At 39.5% G+C, this 13,296-nt stretch overlaps 1 pseudogene; it reads right to left on the reverse strand.

Annotated features, from left to right (window-relative positions):
• Window positions 1-10,563: 10,563 nt before the first annotated feature.
• Window positions 10,564-12,413, reverse strand: LOC100426969 (tubulin alpha-1A chain-like; annotated as a pseudogene).
• Between the last annotated feature and the right edge of the window lie 883 nt (window positions 12,414-13,296).

The following is a 13,296-nucleotide window of genomic DNA, read 5'->3' on the forward strand; positions in this document are numbered from 1 at the left end:
GCTTGGTTAGAGTTTGAGCTCCTGCCTAGTGATTATCAAGAGGCAATTGGGCAGTTTACATGATGAATGGTATCAGCACAGAAGTCCAGTTGTGACCAAAAGCCCAAAAAGTATTCATCTTATTATGTGCATGTTGAATAGGATTTGAAAATGGATCTGCAACTGAACATCATATGGAAACATTTTTTTTTCTAAATTGGAGGATGCCCACAAGTGGCAAAACACATCATGTTGGAGAGTACACATCTGATGTGCCTGACTCAAGTGTGTTTTCTTTTCCTTTTTCTTTCTTATTTTTTTTTTCTGAGACAGAGTCGCCCAGGCTGGAGTGCAGTGGTGCAATGTCGGCTCACTGCAACCTCCACCTCCCAGGTTCAAGTGATTCTCCTGCCTCAGCCTCCTGAGTAGCTGGGATTACTGGTGGGTACCACAACACCAGGCTAATTTTCCTATTTTTTTTTTTTTTAAGTAGAGACGGGGTTTCACCATGTTGGACAGGCTGGTCTCAAATGCCTCACAAGTGGTCCACCTGTCTCAGTCTCTCAAAGTCACCATGCCCAGCATTTTTTTTTTAAGACAGAGTCTTGCTCTGTTGCCTAGGCTGGAATGCAGTGGCACCATCTCAGCTCACTGCAGCCTGAACCTCCCAGGGTCAAGCGATCCTCCCACCTCTCAGCCTCCAGAGTAGCTGGGCGGGACCCACCACATCCAGCTAATTTTTTTTTTTTTCTCTCAGAGAAAGGGTTTCGCCCTGTTGCCCAGGCTGGTCTCAAACTCCTGGACTCGAGCGATCCACCTGCCTTGGCCTCCCAAAGTGCTGGGATTGCAGGTCTGAGCCACTGCACGTGGCCTCAAGTCTGTTTTCAATAGGACAATACTATTTTATTATCCTCAGGTGGAAAAGGTTAGAATTGAGCAATGGGCCCTTGGTAACCTTAGATAGGAGGAATGCAGATTTTAGTATATTAACACATACATTTTATGTAAAATTAGTTGCAAAAATATAAACATTTTGTGGTAGTCTGTGTATCTTTAATACAAACTGGCAATGTATACAGTGGTTAAAAAATTGGCTTTAGGGCCAGGCGGGGTGGCTCACATCTGTAATCCTAGCACTTTGGGAGACTGAGGAGGGTGGATCACTTGAGGCCAGGAGTTTGAGACCAGCCTGGGCAACATGGTGAAAACCCGTCTCTACTAAAAATACAAAAATTAGCCAGGCGTGGTGGCATGCACCTATAGTTCCAGCTACTCAGAAGGCTGAGGCACAAGAATCCCTTGAACCCGGGAGGCGGCGGTTGCAGTGAGCCAAGATCATGTCACTGCACTCCAGATTAGGTGACAAAGCCAGACTCCATCTGAAAAAAAAAAAAAAAAAAAAAAAAAAAGGCTTTAGAATCAGACAGATGGATTCAAAATCTGGTTCCACTTCTTGGGACCTTGTGATGTGACCTTGGGAAAATTACTTAACCTTCCCAATTCTGTTTCATCATCTGTATATTAAGGATAATTATGCTTCCCTTGCGGACTTGTGAGAATTACATGAAAAAAATAGATATAAAGCAGAGTTTCTCAACCTCAGCACTACTGACATGTGTGACCACATAATGCTTTGTTTCAGGGGCCTGTCCTGTGAGTTGTAGGATATGTAGCAGCATTCTGGCATCTACCCACAACTACTCTCCAAGAAGTGACAACTGAAAGTGTCTCCACACAATACCAAAAGTCCCCTGGGGTCATGGGAGAATTGCCACTGGCTGAGAACCATTGGACATAAAGTGATTAGCGTGATATCTAGAAAATAGCAGGTACTCAATAAGTGGTAGCAATTATAATTATTAATACTATGTCAAAACTAGAGCTCTTATTCCTGATGCGGAACCTTAAACATATATAAACATTTTAACTGTAACTAAGAATAAACTCTCAGACTTATTCTTTTAGGCTGTGTAAAACAGTCTTATTCCGCTGAAAGCAATATCAGAAAACAACACTTTTCTGCCTCGCATCTCCTGCGCCTATTAGTCCTGCAAATCTAAGATCTTTTAGGTATAGTGATGTTATTCAACCATTTTAAAGGTGAATATATGAACAGTGAATATAATTTAGCTATTTTTAAGTGGTTTGTGAATGTTTAAAATGATTGAATAGCATCACTATACATAAAAGATCTTAGATTTGCAGGACTAGCAGGTGCAGGAGATAAGAGGCAGAAAAGTTTAAGGCATTTGAGGTGCAATCTTTTCTCCCATCTAACTCATTTCCCCTCTCCTAATATTCATGCCCTGCAGAAAACCTCAACTCCTACTTTACTATGGCAATCGAGTATGAGTTTCCTCTTATCAACAGCCGGTCTCCTGTCTGAACTCTTCTTCTCCTCTCATCCTTGTTTTTATTAAAGAAAGAAGGGTCTCTCCTCTATGAGTCTTCACTCCTATGCTGCTCTCTTTCCTGAAAGACCTTGCTCTACCATTTATGCATTCTGTATCCATGTCTTCACTATATTCCTTTCCATCAGCTCCTTTTCTCTCTATCACCAAATAAGATCAGTTTCCCCTACTTAGAAATGTTTTTTGCTACAGACGTCTGAAATTGCAGTCTTATTTCTTTACCGAACCACACACACAACTCCTTCTCAGTTTCTTTTGTTGGATCCTCTTTGTTGCCTAGCCCTTAAAGTATTGGTACTGCTCAGTGTTCTGTCCTCTGACAGCTCTGCTTCTCACTCAACACTACGCGACCCTACTTTCACCCAGAGAAATCCACATTTTCTCTCATAGATTCAATTACCAACTATTTGCTGTTGCCTCCCAAATCTCTATTTTCTGGATTAAATCTCTCTCTGAACTTGAGATAAACACAGCCAACTGCCTACTATATACCTCCACTAGGATATCCAGCAGGTATCTCAAAATCAACATATGCTAAACTGAACTCATCAATTCTATTCTCAGAATGACTCCTCAACTGATGTTTCCTACATTAGCATACACTCGCTTGTCCAAGCCAAACATCTTGATGTCATTCTTGGACGTTCTTTCTCCCAAAACTTCCCACTGCCAATTAATTAGCAATAACTGTCAATTCCACCTCCCACATATTTATCGAGTCCACCCACTCCTCTCTCTCTACTGACACCATCATGTCTCTCCTAAACTAGTATAACAGGCTCATAACTGATCAACCCGGCCTTGCCTTACCCTGCCCATGCGCAGTTAGAGGGATCTTTCTAAAGTACAAACCTGATTAAAGCACTCTCCTGTTTAAGCCTTTCAGCAGCTTCCCAATGCCAGTTTGGATTGAATTCAAAGTCTTTGACACAGCCCTGTAAGTTTATTAGTTGACTCCTGCTTACCTCTTCAATGGTATCTCTACAAAATCACTCAGGCCACTATTTTTTTCAGTTGCTTAATGGTCTTGTTTTCTTTTCTCTCTAGATCCCCACACAGGGTGTTTCCTGCTTGAATCACTCCCTTTGTCTCTCATCTAGCTAATCCCAGCTCATCCTGTAGGTCTCCATTTAAACATCACTTTCTCTGAAAAGCCTTCCAGATCCCTCAAGTCTGGGATAGATGGCCCTCCTCATGTACTATGTTAGTACTCTGTGTCTCCTGCACTTTGGTGCTTATCAGATTGTCATGTAGTTTACAGTTTTCTTGTCTTTCTTCTCCACTAGGCTGTAATCTACATGACAGTGTTTCCAGCACTCTAGTGCTAAGCACATAGTAGGTGCTCAAGAAATAATTGTGGAACAGAACTGAATTAAATGTCTCCACGATTCTTCATAAAATGCAAGGCTTTTATTCTCATTATTTTTACTTTTTTTAATTTTTTTGAGACAGGGTTTTGCTCTATCACCCAGGCTGGATTGCAGTAGTGCAACCTCCACCTGCCGGGTTCAAGCCATTCTCGTGCCTCAGTCTCCTGAGTAGCTTGGATTATAGGCTCATGCCACCACGCCCGGCTAATTTTTGTATTTTTAGTAAAGATGGAGTTTCATAATGTTGACCAGGCTGGTCTTGAACTCCTGACCTCAAGTGATCCGCCCTCCTCGGCCTCCCAAAGTGCTGGAGTTACAGGTGTGAGCCACTGCGCTCGGCCTTATTCTCATTTTTAATCTTTCTAGATACTCAAATTGTTTGATCCTTCCCTGTCTTCTTAAAGTTATTCTCCTTTGTTTTAAGTGACAGCACAGGATGCAACTTGTCTTTCTACTTTTTTTGAGAATTTCTAGTCCTTGTTTGCTGATTCCTTTCCTGTCCCTTAATTTTGGACTTTCCTCGAAGACTCTGTTCTTCACTGTATTTTATCTCCACATTCAGTGTCTAGAATATAACAAATATTCAAAAATTATTGTTTCCTTCCTTCTCCCATTCTCCAGAAATTCATTTAATCTCATGACTCCAAATGTCTCCCAGATTCACGTTTCAGTCTGAGCAATGCAATGGAGTACCAATTACCTGATACCTCAAACGAACTATAATCAAAAACCATGGCACTCGACCATACCCATTCAGTTTATTCCTACAACACAACTTCTGTATTTGCCAAAATTGTAACCAAGAGTCTCTTAATCACTGGGGATCCAGATATCAGGCATCTCTAGCTCCACTAACTACTTTATACTCTGGGTGAAATTACCCAGCAAGTGTTACCTTTTCCCTAGAAATGATCCCATCTATTGATTTTTTTCTCTAATTTCCCCCTTTATTTTTTCTACCCTCTTCTTTTTACTCTTATATTACTGCATTGGATTTCTTGCTAGTTGACTTTCCTGATCTCAGTATCATCCACTTTCAGATTGTCTGGTATACTGCCACCAGACTCATCACCCATACACACTCCTTTCATGGCCAAGGGCTTTTCACACAGTAGACTCAATAAATATGACAGAAAAACAATTCACTATCCCCTCAAGAACTTACAGTGGCTACAAATCATCTGCTAAGTCCAAACTCCCGTTTCTGACCTTTTTCCTTCCTTCTGGCCCTAACCAGCTTTTCAGCTTTATCACAACCCCATACTGTTCTTCCCTATATTCTACTTTCCTGACTTGCTGAACTTCTTGCCTTTTCCAGAACGCATCCTGCTTAGTTCCATTGCCCCTGTTGGTTCCTCTACCTTGAGCAAATTCACTCCCCTATCAGTATGAAAAGCCTAATATTTTTAATATTGAGTTAAAATGTCACTTCTTCTGTTAGGTAGAGTCGATGCTCATTCTGTGCCTGTTCTGTATGTTATACTTAATGCATTCATTACTTTCTTTCTGGTATCATAGTAATGTGCATGTCTACACTATAAATTTCATGATGTCTGGAATTCTCACTTGTTCATTCTTATAATTCATGATGCATCCAAACCATTGCCTGTAATGCACATAGTAGGCACTTGGCAATGAGTCCTTGAAATGACTTGGCCACATTGTCAACCATTTCTCCATGCCCCCACTCTTGGTCTCCACCAAGTGAATAGTGAGTCAGGAGGCAGCTCTCTTTGAATAAAATTAAGCTGGACATACCCAACTCTGGTAAGACATTGTCAGTTTTGGCAGGAGCATCTTCTGGGTATCTGCCTAACTTACATGACTCACCATAATCTGCCCTGTCCAATGTATACAGCCTTGCTTCTCATTTGTTCCTAAGCATGTGTCCTCCACTTCACATTATTTTAAATCTTTCAACTCAGCCTTTGTTCATGCGGTTGCCCATGCCAGAAATACTCTTCCCTTATTCTGATCAAATCCTCCCCAAACTTCAGACCCAGATTAAGTCTTACTTTATCCATGATGTCATCTTTAACTATTTGAGCCCACGTTTATCTCTCCTATGTCTGAATTTTTTGGCAGAAATAACGTAATATATTATGGTATTCTCAAATTCTTTCCTGCGTATGTCTTGCTTTTCTCAGCAAGAGAATTGACTCTTTGGGGGCAAAGATCATGTTTTAGTCTCCTTTGGTAATCAGTGCTGCTGATCATTAGATTGATAAATCAACAGAGCTATTTTCTTCCTTATTACTAATTTCTCATAAATCGAGAAAAGATCCCCATAGCCTACTTTTGTCTATTAAAGAACTCTATATCAGGTATCGGAGATAACCTAAGGATTAGCCAATATTATTTAAAATGAGAGATTTTTAAAAATTAATATTTTTCTGCAATTAAATCAGTTTCTTTGCAGTTAATCCTGCTTGATGTCTTGCAATAGGTTAAGGCAGTTAGGAGAAAGAGTTAATTAAAGATGATGGATTTTGCAGCTATTTATGAAACATGGTTGAACAAGATTCTGATAAATCAAATTCACTATCATGTTTTTTTAATTATAGGAAAAATAATGAAGTCTATGTTCTGGTGATTAGATCATTTTGGTAGTGAAATCTTTGTGGACGATATTTGGACTTTCACCATAGATTTAATCCATTGGAAAACTTAAGGGGTTGTTTACAAGGTTGAATAACTAGGCATGGTTTGACCCAGAGAGTTGTGCATAAGCTTCACATATGACACAAGGAAGAGCTGAAAGGCAGATGTGAACAAACGGCACAGTGTGGCTTAGACTTTGTATTGCACACTGGATTTTCAGGATATGTAGGGAGAAAAGAAACATAACAGCATTTCTCTGCTTATTTCTTTATATTTAGGTTCATTTCTTGTTCTAAGGAATCAGTTTCCTCTTAAGTGTTTTGATTTTTTTCTTTAACACAATAAACTGGTTAACAGCATTTTGATTTTGCAACCATTGCTTTAAACTCACTATAATAAACCATGCTATTGACGATGTCAGAAGGCAGATGAGATCAGACTTTAGGTGGAGGTCTCTTTTGCTTCTTACAGTCACTCATTTCTATATTTTTATATCCATGAGAGTTGAATGTTGCATTCTTTCTCTTTGATCTCTGTTTTGTTTTTTCCAGCCGCCACAGAACGCTAGCTATTCTATGATCAAAGCTCCCCTGAAAGCCTTTAACCCTCACAGGTCACTAGCCAGTACTTCAGTGGGTTACTCTGGTCATCATTTTCTTACAGCTCACCAACAGCTACTTACAAAAGCATTTGACTAGAGATGTTCCCTCAATTTAATAAGCCCTCTAGTTACACACACACACACACACACACACACTCTTAGGAACAATGTCCACACAGAAACTTGAACACAAATGTGCATAAGAGCTTTCTCATAATAGTCAAAAAAGTGGAAACAACCCAAAAGCCCATCAGTGGATGAATGGATAAATAAAACGTGCCATATCCATACAATGGAGTATTATTTGTCACTGAAAAGGAATTAAGTACTGATACATCTATACAACATGGACGATACTTGAAAGCACTATGGTAAGTGAAAGAAGCCAGACATAAAAGGCTACATATTGTGTGATCTCATTTATAAGAAATGTCCACAATAGGCAAATCTAAAGAGACAGAAAGCAGATTAACGTTTGCCAGAGTCTGAATGGGGGGTGTGGCATGGGGATGAAAGTGATTGATAATGGGTATGGGTATTCTTTTTGAGATGATGAAAATATTCCAAATTAGATTGTGATGATGGTTGCATAACACTGTGAATATACTAAAAAATTTGAATTGTACATTTTAAATGGGTGAATTTGTATGGTATATGAATTGTATCTCGATTTTTGAAAAAAAACACTTAAAAGTCTCCTTTTGAGGACAGAGCTAGCTCCCAATTTTAAATACTGGTTCTGTATCAGAATCTTCAGAGGTAGGGACCTGGAATCTCTGCATTATAATAAATTCTTGACTGATTATTATGCACAACTAAAATTTAAGGATCACTGAATTAAAAGAAACAAACCTTGCACTGTCTCCATGAAATATAACTGCAAATGTCTCCATTCAGGGAGAAGCTGCAATTACTCTCAAGTGAATAATACTCAACTTCTTTGTTGTTGTAGATCAGGTATTTAAGTTTTGGTTGATCGATCTTTGTGTATCTACTTTCAGCTTTCAGATCAAGTTTCTTTTATACCTCTGAAAGAAAGGGTGAAAACACAGGATCCACTGATACTCTGTTCTCTATGAATTAAAATTAGAGAATTGCTATCAGTCTCACTTCTGATAGCATTTGTGGAAAACTAGTTCAGGGTTTTCCTCCTTCCACAGCTAAGGAAAGAAAAATAAGATTCTGTATCATACAGTAAGTTGGAAATGTGAGTGAAGTTAGAACTTATGATTCTCTGTCTTGAGTGGCTTTTGCTCAGCTGTCATTGAGGTTTTAAACTGTACATCAGACTGTGGTATTAACTCCCTAAAAGGCATGGAATTGTAAACATATGCCACATTCTAGCTCAGTAAAGGAAAATGTATTTTCCCTACATCACTTTAGAAATTAAAGCTCTTGGCTGGGTGTGGTGGCTCATGCCTGTAATCCCAGCACTTTGGGAGGCTGAGGTGGGCGGATCACTTGAAGCCAGAAGTTCAAGACTAGCCTGGCCAACATGGTGAAACCCCATCTCTACTAAAAATACAAAACATTGGCCAGGCATAGTGGCGGGCACCTGTAATCCCATCTACCTGGAGGCTGAGACACGAGAATGGCAATTCCAGCTGACCTTGGTGGTCTTATCAGAAATAACTGAAGAAACTGGATTGACATTAGATAGGTGAATGGGATAATCTTGATAATCATGTAGTACTAAGTTAGAGAAGTATTGGGTAATATAGCATGAGTTTACAGATCCTGCATAGGCTTCACATTGATGAAGTTACTGTGCTGCTAGCTATCTAATAATTAATATGGTAAAAATCTTAGGTTATCTCTACCCTTCATCAAACTTTTTTTTCAAATAAAAAAATCTGCAGAGCATAGGTTAGGAACTTTTACTTATATTTGAGAAAATTGTTTATTTTCTTGTTTCCTGAAAATCTAAACTAAACATGAAATTTAAGTGAAACCAAGAATAAGGTGTATTTAGTGTAACTACCTGAAATCTCATTTTTCACATATCAACAATTAAAAGTAGCTAATATTCATGTAGTCAATAAAACTCAATATATATTTATTGGTCACCTCCTGTGGTGCCAGGGAAGTACACTAGGTAAACATCATGATATTGGATGAATAAAACATGGCTCCTGGCCTTGAGGAGTTCAGTGGAGGAAGTAAAGCTTTACTTATTCATAAAGTATATCTGTGATAATAGACTATAGTTCTAGGTACTGAAAAAAATACCTGGAAATGAAATATTAGGTTAGGGATTTGAACTTGGCAAAATGAAAAGCTAAAAATCTTATCTTTTCATAAAAGTCACAATGATATATGGGCTATGATAATAGCTTACAGGTCTAAATGCTATGTGGTAAATAATGTTGATTCTTGGATAAACTATTTCCTCATCATTTTAATAGGTTAGACATAAAGCTTGAGATATGCACTATTACTCTTAAAGAGTTTGGCGAATTTTCTGCATTTTCGTGGGTTTATAATCTTGGCACTTTGTTGTCACAGTACCTTATGTTTAACTACAGAAGGCTGACAAAAGAAAAAATAGGAAAAACACTAGCGAATGTTAAAAATGTTTATTATTAAACATCATTCACTAATTCAAAAAGTGTATGCTGAAAATAAGATTGTTTGAAGTTTTTCATATCCTTGAGGCTATTACTGGTCTATTGGAAATGACTTTTGTAGATCATGCTACTCTTCACTTTGTGAATGGAATTTTGGCTATGGCAGATAGTACACAGTATTGTTCCCAGTATATTTAGCAGGCAGCAGACTGAAGTATCTTTTACCAGAACTATTTCTTTCCCTCCCTGCATCACAGATATTTTTAGAACCTGATACTTGATTTAAGTGAATTTGTCATTGCTCTACATACATTGTAAAACACAGCCTATTGAAAGCTCCTTTTCAGCTCTCCCTTGCTACTAGTAAAGGACGAAAATTGCAAGCAGGGTCTCCTTAAACCTGCTTAGAAGTGGGACAATCATACATGTTGAGAGTACCACAAGTGCAATTTGAAATTAGTTGTAATTAAGGTGGTTAATGAAAATGACTTTTAAAAAAACTACATGGAAAGAAAAGTTAAAGAAAATATGTCACATGACATATGCCATTTTGAAACATAAGGTAAATATTTCAACATGTCTTCAGTTTTCTCCAAAATATTTTAGAATGAAGACAAACTAATTTTTGAAAACCAAAACTCTATCTCCAACTACTTCATATACTTTTTTTAAAAAAAGACAAGCAATACTTTATTTAAAATCCATCACAGAAATGAACAGCTTCACTCTGTAATACAGCATACATGTTTTAAAGCCTAAGTCAGTAATTGTATATGAGAGCATACACTGCTGCATACAAATTAACTCTTCAGACCACAATTTTTCAATGTTTAAAACAGAATAAGCTTCCCTGTGAAAGCAGCATCTGTGCTGGTTTCTTTTTTGGTTTTTGTTTTTTTGTTTTTTGTTTTTTATTTTTTGAGACGGAGTTTTGCTCTTGTTGCCCCAGGCTGGAGTACAAGGGCGCAATCTCGAATCACTGCAACCTCCGCCTCCAAGGTTCAAGCGATTCTCCTGCCTCTGCTGTGTTAACTCTAGTATTCTTCTTCTTCACCCTCTTTTTCAACAGACTCCACACCAACATCCTCATAATCCATCTCAAGGGCAGCCTTGTCCTCACGGGCCTCAGAAAACTCTCCTTCCTCCATTTCCTTACCCACTTACCAGTGAACAAAGACATGTTTGGAATACATCAGGTCAAACTTGTGGTCCAAGTGAGCCCAGGCCTCAGCAATGGCTGTGTTGTTGCCCAACATGCACATAGCTCTCTATCTCAGTCAGGTCTTTGCCAGGCACCACAGTGGGAGGCTAGTAATTAATGCCACCTTGAAGCCAGTGGGGCACCAATCCACAGACTAGATGGTACACTCAATCTTGATGGTGGCAATGGCAGCACTGACATCTTTTGGAACCACATCATTATGGTACAACAGGCAGCAAGCCATGTATTTACCATAGGAAGGGTCATGTTTCACCGCCTGGTTGGCTTGCTCAAAGAAAGCATTGGTAATCTCTGCTACAGAAAGCTATCTATGGTAGGCTTTCTCAGTAGAGATGATGAGGGTGTATTAGTTTGTTTTCATACTGCTGATAAAGACATACATACCCAAGGCTGGGCAATTTACAAAAGCAAGAGGTTTATTGGACTTACAGCTCCACATGGCTGGGGAGGGCCTCACAATCATGGTGGAAGGCAAGGAAGAACAAGTCATATATTACACAGATGGCAGCAGGCAAAGAGAGAGCTTGTGCAGAGAAACTCCAGTTTCTAAAAGCCATCAGATCTTGTGAGAGTTATTCACTATCATGAGAACAGCACTGGAAAGACCCACCCCCATGATTTAATCATCTTCCACCAGGTCTTTCCCATAACACATGGGAATTATGGTAGCTACAAAATGAAATTTGGGTGGGGACACAGAGCCAAACCATATCAGAGGTAGCTGCCCAGAGAGAAGTGGATGCAGGGATAGGACACCAGATGGGTCTGCAGTTCTGTCAGATCAATATTTAGGGTTCCATCAAATCTCAGGGAAGCAGTGACGGAGGACACAATTTGACCTATGAATCTATTCAGGTTAGTGTAGGTTGGGTGCTTAATATCAAGGTTTCCATAACAGATGCTATAAATGGCCTCACTGTCTATCATGAAAGCATAACCAGAGTGCTCCAGGGTGATGTGGGTGGTTAGAGTGGAGTTGTAGGGCTCTGGCGCAGGTGTGGAAACCTGAGGGGCTGGGTAAATGGAGAACTCCAGCTTGGATTTCTTACCATAGTCAACAGAGAGACATTCCATGAGCAAGGAGGTGAACCCAGAACCAGTTCCCCTGACAAAGCTGTGAAAACCAAGAAGCCCCGAAGACCTGTGCACAGGTTGGCCAATTTATGAATTTGGCCCAACATGAGATCAATGATCTCCTTGCCAATGGTGCCCTCGGGCATAGTTATTGGCAGCATCTTCCTTGCCCATAATGAGATGCTCAGATTGGAAGAGCTCATGGTATGTGCCAGAGCGAACTTCGTCAATGACCATGGATTCCAGGTCTGCAAACACTGCTTGGGCATGTGCTTGGTTTCTGCTTCACAGCTACCTAGCAGATGACAGAGATGAAGAGGAGAGGTTGTTGCTTCTTACAGACTGACTCTTAAACAGTTGATGTAAGGGAACCTTCATCTCCTTTTTTTAACAGGGGTTTATTTGTAGAGCAGTTTGAGGTCCACAGCAAAAGTGAGCAGCAAGTACAAAGTTCCCATATACCTCCTGCCCACTACAACATGCGCAGCCTCCCCAACTGTCAACATCTGGCACCAGAGTGGTACATTCATTAAAATCAACGAACCAACATTGAGGCATCATGACCACCCAGAGTCCCATAGTGTACATTTGCGTTCACTCTTGGTACTGTGCATTCTATGGATTTTGGCAAATGTACAATGACATGTATCTACCATTGTATTGCCATAAGTAGTTTTATTGTCCTAAATTCCTCTGAGCTCTGCCCATTCACTCCTCCTCATCTACTTTTAAAAAGTCAAACTTCTCAGTGTCTATTATCTGCCTAATCTGGGATTTCTCAGTCTCAGACTCTTGACATTTTGAACAGGATAATTCTTTTAAAGGGGATGTCTAGTACATTTAGTGCTTTCTAGGATATATAGCAGCATCCCTGGCCTCTACCCAATCAATGCCAGGAAACAGTGCCATTCTTAGTTGTGACAACCAAAAATGTCTCCAGACATTGCTAAATGTCCCCTGGTAGCAGGTAGCAAAATCATTCCTGTTAAGAACCACTGGCCTAATCTAAGGCATACTCTACTTCCAAATGAATGTCTATATTATCCTATTATGACTTGTAGAGTTAGTCATTAAATGCTATCAACAAATATTTATTAGGCTTACTATGTGCTGGATAATATAAATGTATTCTACTCTAGCCAGTCGAGAGCTATTAAATTTTTAATATATTAATAAGTGACAGGGAGAGGCATGAGTTGTTGCAACAAACATTTTAAAAATCTACATGCAATAGCTACATTGAATCTTGAGGCATGGTTGATTAAATTGATATAGCAATCTTCACGATCTAGTTCACAGCAGAATGAACGCAGAGGGAAAATGCATTGATCATTAAGATTGCTTAACTGATTGGACCTGCTATGCTGTGATTCGCTTCAGCAGCCACATGCAAAAGATGGACACTGCCTCTACAGGGAAATAATTCTGAGTAATTAGCCAGGGAAGACTCTATACAAATCCCCACTCCCAC

The sequence above is a fragment of the Macaca mulatta genome, chromosome X (assembly GCF_049350105.2).
Source record: "Macaca mulatta isolate MMU2019108-1 chromosome X, T2T-MMU8v2.0, whole genome shotgun sequence".
Classification (NCBI taxonomy): Eukaryota; Metazoa; Chordata; class Mammalia; order Primates; family Cercopithecidae; genus Macaca; species Macaca mulatta.